Below are 20,461 nucleotides of genomic sequence, written 5' to 3'. Positions count from 1 at the left end.
GCCCATCTCTGGGTCCCTGAAGATGGATCCATGACCATGCCAGGGAGAAAGGCACTGGTCCCGAGTTGCCCACAGGGTGCCCAAGCAGGTTTGATGTTCCTCTGCCTCAGGGCATGCCCTGCCCTGATGGAGTCTGTGGGCAAGCAGCACCGGGGAGGGCTGGTGGGCAGGGAGTTCATAGTCCAAGTACCCCTCAGTCCACTGCAGGACCCCTGGAGGAAAGGCCTGAGCCCCACACTCAGTCGAGGCCTCAGCATGGTGACTCTATTGTCTCTCTTGGCAGCTGCAGGTCAGGGAGTGGATGGGGAGAAAAAGGTTTGAGCCCCACTCTCTGTGAAAGGCCCCGTGTGGCGGATGCATCGACAGAGAGGTGAAGCAGTCCTGCAAGCCCGGGCTCTATCATCTCTCAGCAGCCATGGGCGAGGCAGGGGAAGGGGAGGAAAAGAGTCTGAATGGAAGAAAGCTAGGACTCTGGTCATCTCTGTGCCTCTCTCCAGAGGGCAGCCCACCCAGAATGTCCAGACTCTGGGGTCATGCAGACCCCTTGGGACCCACTGGCCCCTTGTGGCTCCTGCAGTCTGGGTCAGAGTTGGGAAAAGTTTGTGTGGGAATGAAGAAAACGAAAAGCGAGGGACTGAATCCCCCTGAGGAGGACAAAGTGCATGGTGGGTGGAGAAGCAATATGGCGCCTCCATCTTGGCTCGGGTCTGCAGTGCCCCTGAGGGTGCTGACTGCTTGGTGCTTGGTGCTTCATCCTCACAAAGCTCCCAGTTCCCTAGTGGCAGCAGCTTTTGTGTTTGTGAGGGTAGAAGAGCTCTCCAGCAGCTCAGGAGATCACTGACAGCCAGAAATACGGGGGAGAGAGAAATAAGCCACTCCAACTACCCTTCTCGCTGGACTCATGTCCCTCAGGGGTTGATCTCTGCCAATACCCTGCTCCTTCATGTTCTGCTCCTAAGTCTGGGGGCTTAGAGGTTCAAGATCAAGGTGTCGGTGGGGTCGGTTTCTTCTGAACCTCTCTCCTAGGCTAACAGATGGCTGTCTTCTCCCTGTGTCAAGCCTCAAGATATCTCTCTGTACGCATTTAAATGACTCACAAGAATGAAGTTTTAAAATATATATAAGATCACACCACCTTGTTGTTTATCTATTCAAAAAGAAATCTGACTCCAAATTGCATATGAGATTTCCATTTTAAACAGACTACATTTCAAACGAGCAACGACGCTATTGGTAATAAAGCTTTGGAATGAGTATTCATTCTGTATTTCACTACAAACAGGATAGAAAGCAAGATAAGTTGAGAATTTATTCTAAAATAGAACGGAGGTTGTCGTCATCTACACTCGAACTCTACACTCGAACTACATTTCTCTGCTGCCATGTGAGCAAGTACTCCTTGTCAACCTTGAAGAGTCTCCATACCTCTTCACTGGTCAGATCAGAAGCACACCTCTTCTTTTGTGGAAGCTGATAGATGGTTCATTTCATTCTGCTGTCGAGAAGTGCATGCTGCTGCGGGAACACTTCATCGAGACCTGGCTTAAATTCTTCAGAATTTCTGATCCTATGCCAAAGCCTTTGTAATCATGCATCACAAAGAAGTCCTCATGATACAGTAACTTGCCAACCCACGAGTCACAGGTAAAATGGTACATGGTGAAACCAACAATGCTGTGTCCTTCCTGGGTCCAGTGCTCTTTTTGCATTAAGGCAACCAGGCAGCGGTCGAAGGGCTGCTCTTTGAAACCATCCTCTAGCAGATATTTTTCAGTCAATATTACTTGTTCTGCCTGGGCGCGGTGGCTCAAGCCTGTAATCCTAGCACTCTGGGAAGCCGAGGCGGGAGGAACGCTCAAAGTCAGGAGTTCAAAACCAGCCTGAGCAAGAGTGAGACCCCCCGTCTCTACTAAAAAATAGAAAGAAATTAATTGGCCGACTGAAAATATATAGAAAAAATTAGCCGGGTATGGCGGTGCATGCCTGTAGTCCCAGCTACTCAGGAGGCTGAGGCAGGAGTATTGCTTGTGCCCAGGAGTTTGAGGTTGCTGTGAGCTAGGCTGATGCCACGGCACTCACTCTAGCCTGGGCAACAGAGTGAGACTCTGTCTCAAAAAAATAAATAAATAAAAATAAAATAAAATGTTAAAAAAATAAAATAAAAATATTACTTGTTCTTTCATGTATTCATATTTATCCAGTTCCTTGATCAGCAGCAATAATGTCACTGCAGTTGTTAGTAGTGGTCAGGTGGGTCACAAGTTTAGCCATTTTTGGCATTTATCAAAAAACCCATAACAAGAGATGCTGGCATAGATGTGGAGAGATAGGAACAGTTATACACTGGTGGTGGGACTGCAAATTAGTACAACCTCTATGAAAGTACTATGGAGATACCTCAAAGAACTAAAAGTAGACCTACCGTTTGCTCTAGCAATCCCTCTACTAGGTATTTACCCAAAGGAGAAAAAGACATTTTATAAAAAGGAGACCTGCACCCGAATGTTTATAGCAGCACAATTCACAATTGCAAAGATGTGGAAACAACTCAAGTGCCCATCAATACATGAGTGGATTAATAAAATGTGGTATATGTATACCGTGGAGTACTACTCAGCTATAAAAAATGGTGACCCTCTTGGAACTAATCAAACAACACTTACGTGCACATATGAAAGTAAAACTCATTGGAAATCAAGCAGGTGGGAGAGGGGAGAAGGGGATGAGTAAATTCACACATAACGGATACAATGCACACTATCTCGGGGATGGGCACACTTATAACTTTGACTTAAACTGTACAAAAGCAATTTATGTAGCCAAAACATTTGTACTCCTGTAATACTCTGAAATAAAAATGTAAAAAACCCCAAATTTAACCATTTTTGTCTTTTGCTTTTCTTCCCTTTGTGGAGCAGGCCCTTGTACTTGAACAGCAGAAGGAAGTGGTTCCTCATTCATCTCCTGGGAGTACTCTCTTCTCAGTCAGGTTGGCACCAGGATGCAAACTCAATGAGTGACAGAAAAGCTTCAGCAGAGCTGCAATTAAGAGCTGTGCGACAACTCTTAGAATTTAACAACCACAAAAAAACCCCCAAAAAACAAAAAACAAAAAAACACACGCACACATACCCCAAACAAAACCCCAACCAAACAAAACCAAACCCAACAATTTGTCTGCTCCTGATATTTCATAAAGTAGAATCATACAAGATGTGGACTTTTTTTTTTTAATGTGAAGCTCTTGGCACATTTTGCTATGTGATATTATATTAAGTGATATGCAATTGATTATACAAACTTATAATGTATATATATATAAAGTTTAAGAAGTATTATACTGTGTGGCATATAACAATATCATTTATAATTGTTTCAATATGTTGGTGATGTGGTCATGTCTAAGAATATAGCACATTTAAAAATATCTATGCGTCCTGTTAGCTTGTGAACACAGAGAGTATCTCTCAAAAGATATAAAAAAGCTGATATCATTCTTAACCTGGGGGAGGGCAACAAAAAGGTTTAGGTGAAAGTAGTCTTTTTATTATTAATATAAGACATCTAGTACTTTCTGAATTTTGAACCATGTGAATATATTGAACACTCAAAAAGTATTCTGGTTATAAGCTATTATTTTATTAATAATATTTTAAGCTACCAACATTATTATTATTATTATTTTTTGAGATAGAGTCTCACTTTGTTGCCCAGGCTAGAGTGAGTGCCGTGGTGTCAGCTTAGCTCACAGCAACCTCACACTCCTGGGCTCAAGTGATCCTTCTGCCTCAGCCTCCCGAGTAGCTGGGACCACAGGCATGCACCACCATGCTTGGCTAATTTTTTCTATACATATTAGTTGGCCAATTAATTTCTTTCTATTTATGGTAGAGACGGGGGTCTCGCTCTTGCTCAGGCTGGTTTCGAACTCCTGACCTCGAGCAATCCTCCCGCCTCGGCCTCTCAGAGTGGTAGGATTACAGGCATGAGCCACCACACCCGGCCAATTAGCCTTGAATTTTATATCATCAGATATTATCACTTACTACCTCCCGTACTACAGTCATCTACAGGTTTTAGCCCCTCTTTCACTGTCACTCCAACACTATAGCTATCTTAGTAAATACATCTTGGTGATTCCTAAGGTTGGGTGTGGTGGCTCACACCTGTAATCCTAGCTCTGTTGGAGGATCACTTGAGGACAGGAGTTCGAGACCAGCCTGAGCAAGAGCTGAGACCCTGTCTCTACCAAAAATACAAACATTAGCTGGGCATGGTAGCCTGTGCCTATAGTCCCAGCTACTAGGGAGGCTGAGACAGGTGGATCACTTGAGCCCAGGAATTTGAGGCTGCAGTGAGCTATGATGACTCTATTACACTCTGGCCCAGGCAACAGAACAAGAACTTGTCTAAAAGATAAATAAATAAATAAATAAATAATCTAAAATGTTGGTGATTTCATTATGTAGATGATCCTTCCAATATCTTGGACTCTCGGTTCCTCATATCCCTCTCTTCCAAGGAGTATGACTCTGCACCCTATTTCAATTTCTTGCCCACTTATCGTTGCCATGAATTGCTAACATCTCAATTCAAGCATTGCACTTTCTAACCACTACCTCCCATCATTTTAGCTCATTCCCTCTAGTAGACTGATTTCAACAAAACTTTTTTTTTGGAGACAGAGTCTACTTCTGTCACCCTGGCTAGAGTGCAGTGGCATCATCAGAGTTTACTGCAACCTTGAACTCCTGGGCTCAAGCAATTCTCTTGCCTCAGGTTCCTGGGTACCTGGGACTACAGACATGCACCACCATGCCCAGCTAATTTTTTTTTTCCAATTTTCAGTAGAGATGGGGTCTTGCTCTTGCTCAGGGTGATCTGGAACTCCTAACCTCAAGTAATCCTCCTGCCTTGGCCCCCCAGAATACTAGCATTACAGGTGTGAGCCACTGAGCTGGTCCTCAACAAACCTTTTTTTTTTGAGACAGAGTCTCACTCTGTTGCCCTGGCTAGAGTGTCCTGGTGTCAGCCTAGCTCACAGCAACCTCAAAGTCCTGGGCTCAAGCGATCCTTCTGCCTCAGCCTCCTGAGTAGCTGGGACTACAAGCATGAGCCACCTTGCCCGGCTAATTTTTTCTATATATATTAGTTGGCCAATTAATTTCTTTCTATTTATAGTAGAGATGGGTCTCACTCTTGCTCAGGCTGGTTTCGAACTCCTGACCCTGAGCAATCCTCCCGCCTCGGCCTCCCAGAGTGCTAGGATTACAGGCGTGAGCCACTGAGCCTGGCCCTCAATAAACCTTTGATCTGATTAGAACAATCAATCCATTGGTCAATTGCATAGTAGTCATACTATGAAAATCAGCAAATGCTATGCATTGGTGCTCTTTCTAGATCTTTTAGACTAGGCGTCCTCAAACTACGGCCCTTTGGCCACATGCGGCCGCCGAGGACATTTATCCGGCCCCCGGGGGTTTTTGCCGCTGCTGCCTGTCCTGCTTAGCAGCCAACTGGTCCCGGGCCACAGTGTGCATGTGTGGAATGTGTGCTGTACTCTCCCACGGCCCTCCAGTGGTCTGAGGAACAGTGAACTGGCCTCCTGTTTAAAAAGTTTGAGGACCCCTGTTTTAGACAGCTGGTTGTTCATGCAATTCATATAATATATCTTGAGCAATCTCTACATGATGTTGTTTTGCACATTTTAATATTTTATATAATGGTTTAATATAATATGTTTTTTTTTTTTTTTTGAGACAGAGTCTCGCTTTGTTGCCCAGGCTAGAGTGAGTGCCGTGGTGTCAGCCTAGCTCACAGCAACCTCAAACTCCTGGGCTCAAGCAATCCTTCTGCCTCAGCCTCCCAAGTAGCTGGGACTACAGGCATGCGCCACCATGCCCGGCTAATTTTTTCTATATATATTAGTTGGCCAATTAATTTCTTTCTATTTATAGTAGAGACGGGGTCTCGCACTTGCTCAGGCTGGTTTCGAACTCCTGACCTCGAGCAATCCGCCCGCCTCAGCCTCCCAGAGAGCTAGGATTACAGGCGTGAGCCACCGCGCCGGCTATATAATATGTTTTCTGATATAACTTTTCCCCCACAACATTATGATCATGAGATGTCTTCATGCTGATACGTTTAACTCTGATTCATTCATTTTTATTGTCCTGCCCCACCCCAGAAGAATGTGAGCTTCATGAAGGCACAGATTTTTGTTGGTTTTATTCTCTACTATATTTCTAGGGCTTGGAACAGTGCCTAGCACAAAGCAGGCCCACTACATATTTATTTGATGCTATGAATGGGTGTGCCTGAAAAATCTACCTTTGCCACTTCTCTAACTTAAGATATTGCTTGGTGTTTTGGAAGCTTAGTAGATGTTAATACAGCGAACCACTTAGGTTTCCAGACCTTATCAAGGAATTCATTTTGCATATCCTTTCCAACCATAAGAGGACAAACTTGGAGGGAAGAATAGGTTAGATATAGAAATAAATCCTAAATATAGGACCCTGCCTGGTTTGGAGATCTAACGCCACCAGATGGCAGTATGAGCATACTGAAAATCCAAGGTCAGGGATCTAGGGAACAGGGGTTTCTGAATACGGATGGGTGCCCCGAACATACACATTTTTCTACTTTATTTTTCATTTGGCCAATTCATCATTTATTAAAATTATTCTATAGATTTATATGTTGGCGCTTTTTATTTTCTCTTAATTTGACAATATTAAACTTAAAATGTTGGAGCAAAACAGATTAAAAAGTTTACCAAGGTAAAACTTACATAACACAAAAATCACCATTAAACCATTTTAAACTGTAAAATTCTGTGAGTTTTAGTATAGTCACAATGTTATGCAACCATCACCATTTTCTAATTCCAGAATACTTACATTACCCCCAAAAGAAACTCTGTACACATTAAGGAGTCAATTCCTAGTCTTCCTTCCCTTCGTCTTCTGACAACCACTAATCTACTATATGTCTTGACGGATTGTCTATTGTGGGCATTTCATGTAAATGGAACCATACACTACAGGAGCACAAATTTGACATTGCAAGAATTATCTCTGGTGTCAAATGAAGCTATGTTTTTAGGAGTTTCATCTAAAATATTAAGATTATATACAGAATGGAAAAAACACACAGTTTTAGAACAATTAGTGACTCTGATTTGCTTTAATATTTCATAACAGAGTTTTTTGTTTGTTTGTTTGTTTGTTTTTGAGATAGAGTCTCACTTTGTTGCCCAGGCTAGAATGAGTCCCGTGGCATTAGCCCAGCTCACAGCAACCTCAAACTCCTGGGCTCAAGCAATGCTTCTGCCTCAGCCTCCCGGGTAGCTGGGACTACAGGCATGCGCCACCATGCCCGGCTAATTTTTTCTATACATATACATATATTAGTTGGCCAATTAATTTCTTTCTATTTATAGTAGAGACGGGGTCTTGCTCTTGCTCAGGCTGGTTTCGAACTCCTGACCTCGAGCAATCCGTCCGCCTCAGCCTCCCAAAGGGCGAGGATTACAGGCGTTAGCTACCTCGCCTGGCCTCAGAACAGAGTTTTAAGTGATACCCTAGATTGTGTTTGCCTGCTCTCTTAGGCAGGAACACACTTTGATTTTCTTTTTCTTTCTTCCTTTTTTTTTTTTGAGACAGAGTCTCACTCTGTTGCCTGGGCTAGGGTGCCTTGGTGTCAGCCTAGCTCACAGCAACCTCAAACTCCTGGGCTCCAGCAACTCTCCTGCCTCAGCCTCCCGAGTAGCTGAGACTACAGGCATGTGCCAGTGTACTCGGTTAATTTTTTCTATTTTTAGTTGTTTGGCTAATTTCTTTCTATTTATAGTAGAGACAGGGTCTCACTCTTGCTCAGGCTGGTCTCAAACTCCTGAGCTCAAGCAATCCTCCCGCGTTGGCCTCCCAGAGTGCTAGGATATAGGCATGAGCCACCGTGCCCAGCCTGAATTAACATCTTCCCTGGTTACAAGTGCAGAAAGATGTATGCTTTACAATTGAAATTCTCTGAAGTAAAAGTGACAGGAAGATAGGGAGAAAATGACTCTACCTAAGTCATAATTTTTTTTTTTTTTTTTTTTTGAGACAGAGTCTCGCTTTGTTGCCTAGGCTAGAGTAAGTGCCGTGGCATCAGCCTAGCTCACAGCAACCTCAAACTCTTGGGCTCAACCAATCCTTCTGCCTGAGCCTCCCAAGTAGCTGAGACTACAGGCATGTGCCACCATGCCCGGCTAATTTTTTCTATATATATTAGTTGGCCAATTAATTTCTTTCTATTTATAGTAGAGACGGGGTCTTGCTCTTGCTCAGGCTGGTTTTGAACTCCTGACGTCGAGCAATCTGCCCGCCTCGGCCTCCCAGAGTGCCAGGATTACAGGCGTGAGCCACCGCACCCGGCCGAAGTCATAACTTTTTATAATAGAAATAGTCAGCTATGTCTTGAAGATTACAAAGAATTCAGATTTTTAAAAAGTTCAGAGGAAAGACAGGCATGATTCATGTGTATGAGATTTGCTTTTTTTCTTTTTCTTTTTTTAATTTTTCTTTTTTTTTTTTGAGACAGAGTCTCACTCTGTTGCTCAGGCTAGAGTGAGTGCCGTGGCGTCAGCCTAGCTCACAGCAACCTCAAACTCCTGGGCTCAAGTGATCCTTCTGCCTCAGCCTCCCGAGTAGCTGGGACTATAAGCATGTGCCACCATACCTGGATAATCTTTTCTATATATTTTTAGTTGTCCAGATAATTTTTTTCTAGTTTTATTAGAGACGGGGTTTTGCTCTTGCTCCGGCTGGTCTCAAACTCCTGAGCCCTCATATATTTAATTCTGACTACATAATTTAAAATGACCTCAGTGAAGAAGGAAAAAAGGAGGTGTCTGGAAAAGCCATTGTAATAGCATTGTAATAGTATGGGGCATTTTATGAATAGTCCAGATTTTTTTTTCCAGTAATTATTTCTTCACTAGAATAGTCCAGATTTTAATAGAAAATGTATACATGATGGAAGTAAGGGAATGCGACTAAAGATGAGTAGAGTGTCACAAATCTGTAAAAAATGGTAACAGGGACCGGGCGCAGTGGCTTATGCCTGTAATCCTAGCACTCTGGGAGGCCGAGGCGGGCGGATTGATCGAGGTCAGGAGTTCGAAACCAACCTGAGCAAGAGTGAGACCCTGTCTCTATTATAAATAGAAAGAAATTAATTGGTCAACTAATATATATAGAAAAAATTAGCCGGGCATGGTGGCGCATGCCTGTAGTCCCAGCTACTTGGGAGGCTGAGGCAACACGATTGCTTGAGTCCAGGAGTTTGAGGTTGCTGTGAGCTAGGCTGACGCCACGGCCCTCACTCTAGCCTGGGCAACAAAGTGAGACTCTGTCTCAAAAAAAAAAAAAAAAAAGAAAAAGAAAAATGGTAACAGGAACACTAAAACCCAAATTGCAAAGCTTCTAAAGATAAATAAAAGAATTTTCTAAGTCGTATTTCGAGCAAGAAGACAAAAGAAGAGTTAGTTCTGATGCTTGGGCTGACTGGGTAGTATGGACAAATGACAGAGTACGCGGAACTCTTTGAGTCTGTCTTCTGTGTCAAGAAAAATGGTCTTTGGCCAGGTGAGATGGCTTGTGCCTGTGATCCTAGCACTCTGGGAGGCCGAGGTGGGTGGATTGCTCGAGGTCAGGAGTTCGAAACCAGCCTGAGCAAGAGTGAGACCCTGTCTCTACTAAAAATAGAAAGAAATTAATTGGCCAACTAAAAAATATATATATAAAAAACTAGCCGGGCATGGTGGCGTATGCCTGTGGTCAGAGCTACTTGGGAGGATTGCTTGAGCTCAGGAGTTTGAGGTTGCTGTGAGCTAGGCTGATGCCATGGCACTCACTCTAGCTTGGGCAACAAAGCAAGACTCTGTCTCAAAAAAAAAAAAAAGAAAAGAAAAAGATAAAGAAAAAGAAAAAGAAAAAAAAAGAAAGAAAAAGAAAAATGGTCTTTATACCAAAAAAGGTAAATCTAAAGCGAGTTAGAAGGAACTGGACCCAAGATGAATAAGAAGTATGAGAATATCTAAATGGTGTGGAGATCTACATAATTTTCAATCATCTGGCAGATGTGGATTATATCCCAGCCTACTTGGAGAGCCTTGAATGAGACATTGAAATCAAGGAGAATGAAATGAAGGAAAATGAAATCAAGATTGCATATTTGCAAATTCGGTGAATATTTTCCAAAAGGAGAGAGGGTGGAACTCCCCAATTATATGCTGCCAAAATTGATTTGATTCTGGGCAAGATTCAAGAAAGGATTATTCAATGTATCACTTATGTGCTCTTACAAAGAAAACACATTATTAGAAGTGAGAGCTTGCTAGGGATACACATTTTCAGATTAACCCAACTTTCTTTCATTTGACAGGATCAATGAATTTTTAAAAGAAGAAATGCAAATGACAGAAATCTTGACTTCTGTAAGGCTGTAGAATAGGTTTCTCAGGATACCTTCCAGGCTCCAAGGTCCTTGAGTGTAGAGCCCTCATTTGTTTTTGTATCCCCCAATGCCTGCCTGGAACAGTTTTTTTCTTTTTGTTTTCATTTTTTTTTTCTTTTTAAAGAAACATTCTCGGATTTAACTTTTAGTTTTAAATTTTTATTTATTTATTTAGACAGGGTCTTGCTCTGCCACTGGAGCTAGAGTGCAGTGGTATTATCATAGCTCACTGCAAACTCAAACTCCTGGGCTCAAGCAATCCTCCTGCCTTAGCCTCCTGAGTATTTGGGACTACAAGACACACCACCATGCTTAGCTAATTTTTCTTTTTTTTTTTTTTTTTAATTTTACCTCCAAGGTTCTGCTTGATAATTTTTCTATTTTTTGTAGAGACCAGGTCTCCTCTTGCTCAGGCTGCTCTCAAACTTCTGAGCTCAAGCAATCCTCCTGCCTCAGCCTCCCAGGGTGCTAGGATCACAGGCACAAGCCACCACACATGACCCTGATTTCTTTTCTTTTGGATACACTCAGCAGTGGGATTGCTGGATCATATGGTAGTTTCGTTTTTGGTTTTTTGAGAAACCTGCATGGTGCTTTCCACAGTGGCTATACTAATTTATATTTCCATCAACAGTTTTGATCATTCCACTTGCTCCACATCCCTCCTAGCATCTCTTATTTTCCGTATTTTTGGTAATGGCCATTCTACTGGGGTGAGATGATATCTCATTGTGGTTTTGATTAGCATTTATTTCCCTGATGATTAGTGATGCTGAGCATTTTTTAATGTACTGGTTGCCCTGTTAGCCATCTGTGTGTCTTCTTTGTTTTTGTTTTTAGAGACAGGGTCTAACTCTGTCACCCAGGCTGGAGCACAGTGGTGTGATCATAGTTCACAGCAACCTCAAATGCCTGGGCTCAGTGGTCCTCTTGCCTTAGCCTCCCAAGTAGCTGGGGTTACAGGTATGTGCCACCACAGCCAGTTCCTTTTCAGGAATATTGGCCTGTAGTTTTCTTTTTTTGTGTGTCTGTCTGGCTTTGGTGTCAGGGTAATGCTGGCCTCCTAGAATGAGTTTGGAAATTTCCCCCTTCTTCAATTATTTGGAATCATTTTAGTAGAATTGTTATTTGTTATTTAAATGTTTGGTAGAATTCAGCAGTGAAGCCATCAGGTCCTGGGCTTTTCCTTGATGATACACATTTTATTACTGATTCAATCTTGTTACTCATTATTGGTCTGATCGGGTTTTCTATTTCTTCATGATTCAATCTTGGTAGGTTGCAGGTGACTAGGAATTTAACCATTTTTTTCTAAGTTTCCCAATGTGTTGGTGTATAGTTGTTCATAATAGTCTTTAATGATATTTTGTTTTTCTTTCTTTTTCTGTTTCTTCTTTTTTTTTCTTTTTTGTAGAGATAGAGTCTTGCTATATTTCCCAGGCTGGTCTTGAACTCCTGGCCTTAAGTAATCCTCCCCCTTTGCCTCCTAAAGTCCTGAAATTATAGGCTCATGCCACTGTGTTCAGCTGGCATTTTGTTTTTCTGTGGTATCACTTATAATGTCTGTTTTTTGGCTGATTTTATTTATTTTAGTTTTCTATCTTTTTTTCTTAGTCTAACAAAGATTTGTCAATTTTGTTTATCTTTTCAAAAATCCAACTTTTCATTTTGTCAATTTTTTGTATTTCTTTTTTGTTTCAATTTTATTTATTTATGCTTTGATATTTATTATCCTTTTTCATTTATAATTATGGGTTTGATTTATTTTTGTCTTTCTAGTTCTTCGAGATGCATTGTTAGATTGTTTATTTGATGTCTTTCCACTTTTTTGATGTAGGTGTTTATTGCTATAAACTTCAATCCTAGCACTGCTTTTCTGTATCCAATAGGTTTTGGTATGTTGTCTTTTAATTTTCATTTGTTTCAAAAAAATCTAAATTTCTTTCTTAATTTCTTCACTGACCCATTGGTTGTTCAGGAGCAGGTTGTTTAATTTCCATGTCTTTGAACAATTTCCAAAGGTACTCTTGTTATTGATTTCTAGTTTTATTCCATTGTAGTCAGAAAAGATACTTGACATGATTTCAATCTTATTTTAGTTTGTTAAGAATTGTTTTGTGGCCTAACATATGGTCTAATCTGAATAATATTCCATGTGCTGATGTGAAGAATGTGTATTCTGTAACTATTGGATGAAATGTTCTACAAAATGTCAGTTCAGTCCATTTGGTCCAGAGTGTAATTTAATTTCAATGTTTCTTTGTTGATTTTCTGTTTTTTGTTTTTGTTTTTGTTTTTTAATTTCAGACAGAATCTCACTCTGTTGCCCAGGCTAGAGTGCTGTGGTATCAGCCTAGGTCACAGCAACCTCAAACTCCTGGGCTCAAGCAATCCTACTGCCTCAGCCTCCCAGGTAGCTGGGACTACAGGTGCTCACCACCACACCTGGCTAATTTTTTTTGTTTCTAGTTTTAGTTGGCCAGCTAATTTTTTCTATTTTTGGTAGAGACAGGGTCTCACTCTTGGTAAGCCCATTCTCCAACTCCTGCCTTTAAGTGATCCTCCTGCCTCAGCCTCCCAGAGTGCTAGGATTACAGGCATGAGTCACCATGCACAGCCTGTCATTTAGTCTTGGTCCTAAAGATACAGTGATTTCTACACCACCATTAAAGTATTCTGAATTTGGCTTTTTACTTACTTTTATCAGTGAGTTTTATACTTTCAGATGATTTCTTGTTGTACATTAGTGTCCTTTTTGTTCAGAACAAAGAACTCCCTTTAGCATTTCTTGAAAGACAGGTCTTGTGGTGATATAGTCCCTCAGTTTTTGTTTGTCTCGGAAAGTCTTTATTTCTCCTTCATGTTTGAAGGATAGCTTTACTGGGTATATTATTCTCAGTTGAAAGTGATTTTCCTCCAGAACTTTGAATATATTATCCCACTATCTCTTGGTCTGCAAAGTTTCTGCTGAGAACTCTGCTGCCAGGCACATTGGAGCTCCTTTATATGTTATTAGCTTTTTTTCCTTGTTGCTTTTAGGATCCTCTCTTTGTCTTTGACCTTTTTTTTTTTTTTTTTTTTTTGAGGAAAAGGAAAGGGGACTTTATTAATTTGCTGGCAAATGAGGAGGTTGTCAGATTCTTATCTCAAGGTACCAATGTGCTTGTCCTTGACCTTTGAGAGTTTGAATATTATATGCCTTAGGGTAGTCTTCTTAAACTGAATCGGCTTGGTGATCTTTGGCCTTCTTGTACCTATTTTTCTCTAGGTTTGGAATATTCCCTTTTATTATTTCTTTGAATTAAACTTTTACCCCTCTTTCTCTACTCCTTTAAGGCCAATAACTCTTAAATTTGATCTTTGGAGGCTCTTTTCTAGATTTTGTAAGCTTTCTTCATTCATCTTCCTTTTTTCTTCTATGAGTGTATATTTTCAAATAGCCTGTTTCTGAGCTTACTAATTGTTTCTTCTCCTTGATTAATTCTGCTGTTGAGACATCCAATATATTTTTCAGTTTTTCAATTTTATGTTTCAGCTTCATGATTTCTGTTTGATTTTTTTTATTATTTTAATCTCTGTTAAATTTCTCTGATACATTTCTAAATTGTTTCTCTGTGTTTTCTTGAAGTTCATTGAGCTTCCTCACAACAGCTATTTTGAATTCCCTATCCGAGTGGACACACATCTCCATCTCTCCTAGGATGATCATGGGCACCTTATTTAGTCTTTTTGTTGAGGTAATATTTCCTTGAATGTTATTTATGCTTGTGGACTTTTGTTGATGTATGGGCATTGATAAATTGGGCATTTACTTTAGTCTTCACAGTGTAGACTTGTTTGTATCAGTCCTTCTTCAGAGTGCCTTCCAAGAATTTAAAAGGGACAGAACATTGGGCTTCCAGTCTGTGGTCGCTGCAGCTGTTTTAGCACTAGAGGGCACCCTAAGCCCAGTTACGCTGCAACTCTCTTGCAGACTCCTAGATACCTAGATCTTCCTTGGGGAAGATCAGGGAGAATTCCCGGCATTCCCAGGCAAATTCCTTCACTCACTGCCCTCCCTTTCCCCTAAGTGGAAGGAGTCTCTGTGCTGAGAAGCCTAGGGTTGGAGGAGGGGTGACATGGGCTCTCCCCTGGCTGCCACAGCTGGCATCATGCCTCCCAGACCAGCACAGTACCAGGGCTTGCCCAAGGCCTGCAGCTGCTGCTGTCTGACTGTCACTGATGTTTGTTCAAGGCCAAGGTTACTTTAGTCAGCTGGTGGTGAAACCAGCTAGCACTTGATTCCACCTTGCCAGGGCAGCAGATTCCCTTCTGGCATAGGCTCGGCCCAGAAGTACCATCTAGGAGCAATGGCCTGAAATCAGAGGCTTGTGGATTCTGCCCAGTGCTGTATTTTTATTGTGGTGGAGCTGTTACTGGGTTCCAAGGCAAAGTTCCCTGTACTCTTCCCTCTCTTTCCTCCAAGTGGAAGGAAACTCTCTCTACACTGCATTGTCTGAAGTTGGGGGAGGAGTGACATGAATGTTCCTGTGGCCACTGCAGCTGGTATGGCTCTGGGTTGCACCCCAAGCCCACAGCCTCCCAGATCAGTGCAGCACTGGGGCTCACCCAAGGACTGTGGTTGCTATGGCCTGGCTGCCACTAAAATTTTTGGGGGGACTGAGGCACTTTAGTCAGCTAGTAGTGAAGCAGGCCAGGACTCAGTTTCCACCTGCTAGAGTGGTGGATTCTCATCTGGCCTGGGGCAGGCCTAAATGCTCCCTCCATGAGTCCCTGCTTGGAATCAAGGGCCATGGTATCTGCTCAGTGCTGTGTTCCACTCTGGCGGGGCTGGCACTGAGTCTCAACACAAAGTGCCATGCTTGCTTCCCTCTCTCTCTCTCAAGCACATAGGTTCTCTGTCTAGGCTGTGCTGCCTGGGATTGGGATAGGCAATATGATACTGCTCTTCTTACCCTCTTCAATGTGTCTTTCTTGTTATTATGCTAAAATTAGGTACTGTAGTCTCTCACCTGGTTTTTTAGTTCTTATGAAGGTGCTTTCTTGCATGGATAGTTTTTTTTTTTTTTGAAACAGAGTCTTACTCTGTTACCCAGCCTAGAGTGCTGTTGCATCAGGCTAGCTCACTGCAACCTCAAACTCCTGGGCTCAAGCGATCCTTCTGCCTCAGCCTCCCAAGTAACTGGGACTACAGGCATGTGCCACCATGCCTGGCTAATATTTTTTCTATTTTATTTTATTTTATTTTATTTTTAGGTGAAAAGAAATTTATTTTAACATCTGCATACACAGGCTGATGCCAAGACGGTGTCAGCCTTTTTTTTTTTTTTTTTTTTTTCCTATTTTAGTTGCCCAGCAAATTTCTTTCTTTCTTTCTTTCTTTCTTTTTTTTCTAGAGACAGAGTCTTACTCTGTTGCCTAGGCTAGAGTGCTGTGGCGTCAGCCTAGCTCACAGCAACCTCAAACTCCTGGGCTCAAGCAATCCTTCTGCCTCAGCCTCCTGGGTAACTGGGACTACAGGCATGTGCCACCATGGCCGGCTATTTTTTCTATATATTTTTAGTTGGCCAATTAATTTCTTTCTATTGTTAGTAGAGTCAGGGTCTCGCTCTTGTTGAGGTTGATCTCAAACTCCTGATATGAAGCCACCCTCCTGCCTTGGCCTCCCTGAGTGTTAGGATTACAGGCATGAGCCAATGCGCCTGGCCTGGGTAGTTGTTTAATTTAATGTTTGTATGGGGAGGTGATCATTGTAGGGTTCTAGTCATTTGATATTTTACCTCCTCTGGAATAGTTGTTGACAGTTTGCTGAAATCTGTGCTCTGCCTGGGCAAACAAATATACAAATTAGGTGCAGCAGATAGAAATATAGATCAGATGCTAGTACAAATGGAGGGATTACTGGTTAGACAGCTTTGCCTAAAGTGTTTAGCCCATGGATCAATATCAAACTAGACAAATGAAAATTTCATATTGTGAAACAATAGGTTGAGAACAATATCATTTCAGTTTTGAAAAGTGATATATTTGCACACAAAATAGGAAAAATCTTTATGTTATTATTCGCAGGAGTTCATGAACCAGCATAGTTGTTCAAGAGAACAATACTCAGTGAAATTAAGAACGTATATACTCTATAAACCTTTACAACAATTTGACTCCTGAGTATAAATCTCAGAGAAATCCTTTATAGATTATCAAGGAAATAGACAAAGATGTTCATTGTATTTTTTTTTTCCTTTTCTTCTTGAGTTATAAAAGACACAGAAGAACATGGCTTGGTTTATAGCAAAGAACAGGAAGCAACATAAGGGCAGTATCTTAGACCTGGGCAAGAAGGGCCTCAGCTGTATGCCTGCATTTTAGGAGTCTTTGCATATCACAATGGCACAAAAGCTACATTTCTCAAAGTCAACGTGGGCACCTTGATCACCTACGTGGTACTTAGGGTTGGTGCAGTCTGACCCTACATATTTTCTCTTGTGACTGATGCTATTCAGGCCCCAGAACAATGCATTCACATATCTTGTTCTAGGTGCTTAAAACAATGGAGGGGGGCTGAATTAGGATGTTGTAAAGGTCTTTAAGTTGTCAACTTACTGTTGTCAACCTGGGCGATGAACACAGCTTTGGAGCATAGGGAACACCTGAGTGGCAAAAATGCTTAGATAAGGAAGAAAAATTAATTATGTGATAGTACTTGACAAATGCTTCCTCTCAGATGCTACAATACATTAGATTCTTGCATACTGAAGTGTCCTTTCTTAGAAGTGCTGAACATCCATTTCTTTCTTCTTGTGGTGTTCCAATTTTGTGTTACTCACAGATTAGCACTGTGTTTACAACAAACAAACCTAGCAGCTGAGGAGCAATTTATATTACTAAATGTGCATGTGTGTGGTTTAGACATGAGGGACATAAAACAGAAAGCTGGCTTTTTTTACTTGGGCAACTAAATGGACACAGTGCTAGGATTGCGAATAGTTTTATTTTTATAAAAATATATTAAAAGTTCAAGCATATGTTCAGAAAACTGAATTTAAAATTCTGCTTTATTTAAAGAATTTTGACTGAATATTCTGATATTCACTAATTATAATTTATAGCTTATATTTTATTTTGCTTTATTATTATTTATTTATTTATTTTTTGAGACACAGTCTCACTTTGTTGCGCAGGCTAGAGTGAGTGCCGTGGTGTCGGCCTGGCTCACAGTGACCTCAAACTCCTGGGCTCAAGCAATCCTGCTGCCTCAGCCTCCCGAGTAGCTGGGACTACAGGCATGTGCTGCCATGCCCGGCTAATTTGTTCTATATATATTAGTTGGCCAATTAATTTCTTTCTATTTATAGTAGAGATGGGGTCTTGCTCTTGCTCAGGCTGGTTTTGAACTCCTGACCTCGAGCAATCCACCCGCATCGGCCTCCCAGAGAGCTAGGATTACAGGCGTGAGCCACTGCGCCCAGCCTATATTTTAATTTAATAAATAATTTTGAATATTTTAGAAGAAAAAGGCTTTTGTGAAAAATGTATATGAAATTTCATTTTGATTTTTTACTTTTACATTTATTTTATTTTTTAAATGAAAATATATTTAAGTTGTGTAAACTCTGAATATATACAGGTTATTTTTAAATTTGGATCATTAAGAATGAATATAAATCAAGGTCATTGTAGATATATAAAATAGAAAAGTGGAACTCAAAAAAGGAAAACACCTGAAAATAAAGGAAATGGTCTTCAAAAGAGTCCATTTGCTTAAACTTTTAAAAACTGGAAACAATGAAAGCAACTAGACATCTGTTGAGAATGAACGACATAAGATTCTTGAACAGGAGACTGCAAATTGTATATTTAATAGAGATTTATTTAATTTTAATTTAATTTAATTTTTTTTTTTTTGAGACAGGGTCTTGCTCTGCTGCCTGGGCTAGAGTGCAGTGGCGTCATCATAGCTCACTACAACCTCAGCCTCCTGGGCTCAAGTGATCCTCCTGCCTCAGCCTCCCCAGTAGTTAGGAAGACAGGCGCACACCACTATGCCAGCTAATTTTTCTATTTTTTATAGAGACTGTCTCATCTTGTTGCTCAGGCTGATCTCCAACACCTGGACTCAACAGAGCCTCCTGCCATGGCCTCCCAATTGGCTGAGATCACAGGCGTGAGTCACTGCACCCAGCCTCAATGCAAATTTAGTAACTGATTAATATTATACAATGAAGCTAGGAAGAAATTTACTCTCTTCAAATCCACAACTTGAACAGGTCAAAAGTAATCTCTTCAATATCACATTCTTTACCAATGAAGATTTAATAACTGACCACTGCAATTAGAATAAAAAGAGAATTGTGCATATGAAATTCAGAAGCAACAAATCTAATTCTGTTTTGCCTGTTAGCAAATCAACAAGTTGTACAAGAAGGAGCAACTCTCTCAGGCTTTTCAGTGTTTGTTGAGCAATGATCTTGGACAATGACCATCACATTCTTTTGACTGTCAGAGTTATTTTTTAGCAAAATAAAATCTGTTTCAGATGAAGGATTTTAATTTTTCATTTTCATTTTTTACTCAGTAGACAAGTTAGCATTTTATTTTTTATTTTTTTTTTTATTTTTTTTGAGACAGAGTCTCACTTGTTGCCCAGGCTAGAGTGAGTGCCGTGGCGTCAGCCTAGCTCACAGCAACCTCAAACTCTTGGGCTCAAGCAATCCTCCTGCCTCAGCCTCCCGAGTAGCTGGGACTACAGGCATGCGCCACCATGCCCGGCTAATTTTTTGTATATATATTAGTTGGCCAATTAATTTCTTTCTATTTATAGTAGAGACGAGGTCTTGCTCTTGCTCAGGCTGGTTTCGAACTCCTGACCTTGAGCAATCCGCCCGTCTCGGCCTCCCAGAGAGCTAGGATTACAGGCGTGAGCCACCACGCCCGGCCAGCATTTTATTTTATAACAAAATTCTTTTAAATGGAATAAAAAACTACAGATATAGGATTTTATATTTTAAGTTTAAAGGCTACGTATTTTGTTACCACATCTCACATCATTTTCCAGGTCAGCTTTGGCAAATGAAAATATTTGTGACTGGAAATATTTAGGTTTCTGATTAAAAGTACAGAAATGTCGCTGGCACACACAAAACATATGCTATTACTAGAACTGAAAACAAAAAGGAAGAACAGGAATAAATTTTGAGATATACTGCACAGTAGGGTGACTATAGTCAATAATAATGTATTGTATATTTCAAAATAACTGAGAATACATTTCAAATGTCTCACCATAAAAATTGGTAGGTCCTCGAGGTGCTGAAATGTTAACTAGCTTGATTTAATCATTTCACATTGTATACATATATTGAAACATCACATCGTACCCCATAAATGTATATAATTATAATTTGTCAATTAAAAAGAATATTAACAAAAAATGCTGAAAAAACAGCAAACAATGATAACATTCAACAAACACAGGTAAACGCTGATGTAGGACATGATTATAATACTCTTTTTTTTTTTTTTTTTTGATACAGAGCCTCACTCTGTTGCCCAGGCTACAGTGCCGTGGCATCAACCTAGCTCACAGCAACCTCAAACTCCTGAGCTCAAGGGATCCTTCTGCCTCAGCCTCCTGAGTAGCTGGGACTACAGGCATGTGACACCATACCTGGCTAATTTTTTCTATATATTTTTAGTTGTCCAATTAATTTCTTTCTATTTTTAGTAGAGACAGGGACTCGCTCTTGCTCAGGCTGGTCTTGAACTCCTGGGCTCAAGTCCTTCTCCTGCTTCAGCCTCCTGAGTAGCTGGGACTGCAGGCATGCACCACCATGCCCGGCTAATTTTTTCTATATATTTTTAGTTGGCCAATTAATGCCTTTCTATATTTTATTTTATTTTATTTATTTTATTTTTTTTTTTTTTGAGACAGAGTCTCACTTTGTTGCCCAGGCTAGAGTGA

The 20,461-nt window shown here is 40.9% G+C and overlaps 1 pseudogene; it reads right to left on the bottom strand.

Annotated features, from left to right (window-relative positions):
* Positions 1-1,353: 1,353 nt before the first annotated feature.
* Positions 1,354-2,271, bottom strand: LOC142872881 (diamine acetyltransferase 1 pseudogene; annotated as a pseudogene).
* Positions 2,272-20,461: the final 18,190 nt, after the last annotated feature.

The sequence above is a fragment of the Microcebus murinus genome, chromosome 9, assembly GCF_040939455.1.
Source record: "Microcebus murinus isolate Inina chromosome 9, M.murinus_Inina_mat1.0, whole genome shotgun sequence".
In the NCBI taxonomy this organism is placed as follows: domain Eukaryota; kingdom Metazoa; phylum Chordata; class Mammalia; order Primates; family Cheirogaleidae; genus Microcebus; species Microcebus murinus.
The sequence above is the reverse complement of the archived record's forward strand: the minus strand, read 5'-3'. Positions and strand labels throughout refer to the sequence as shown.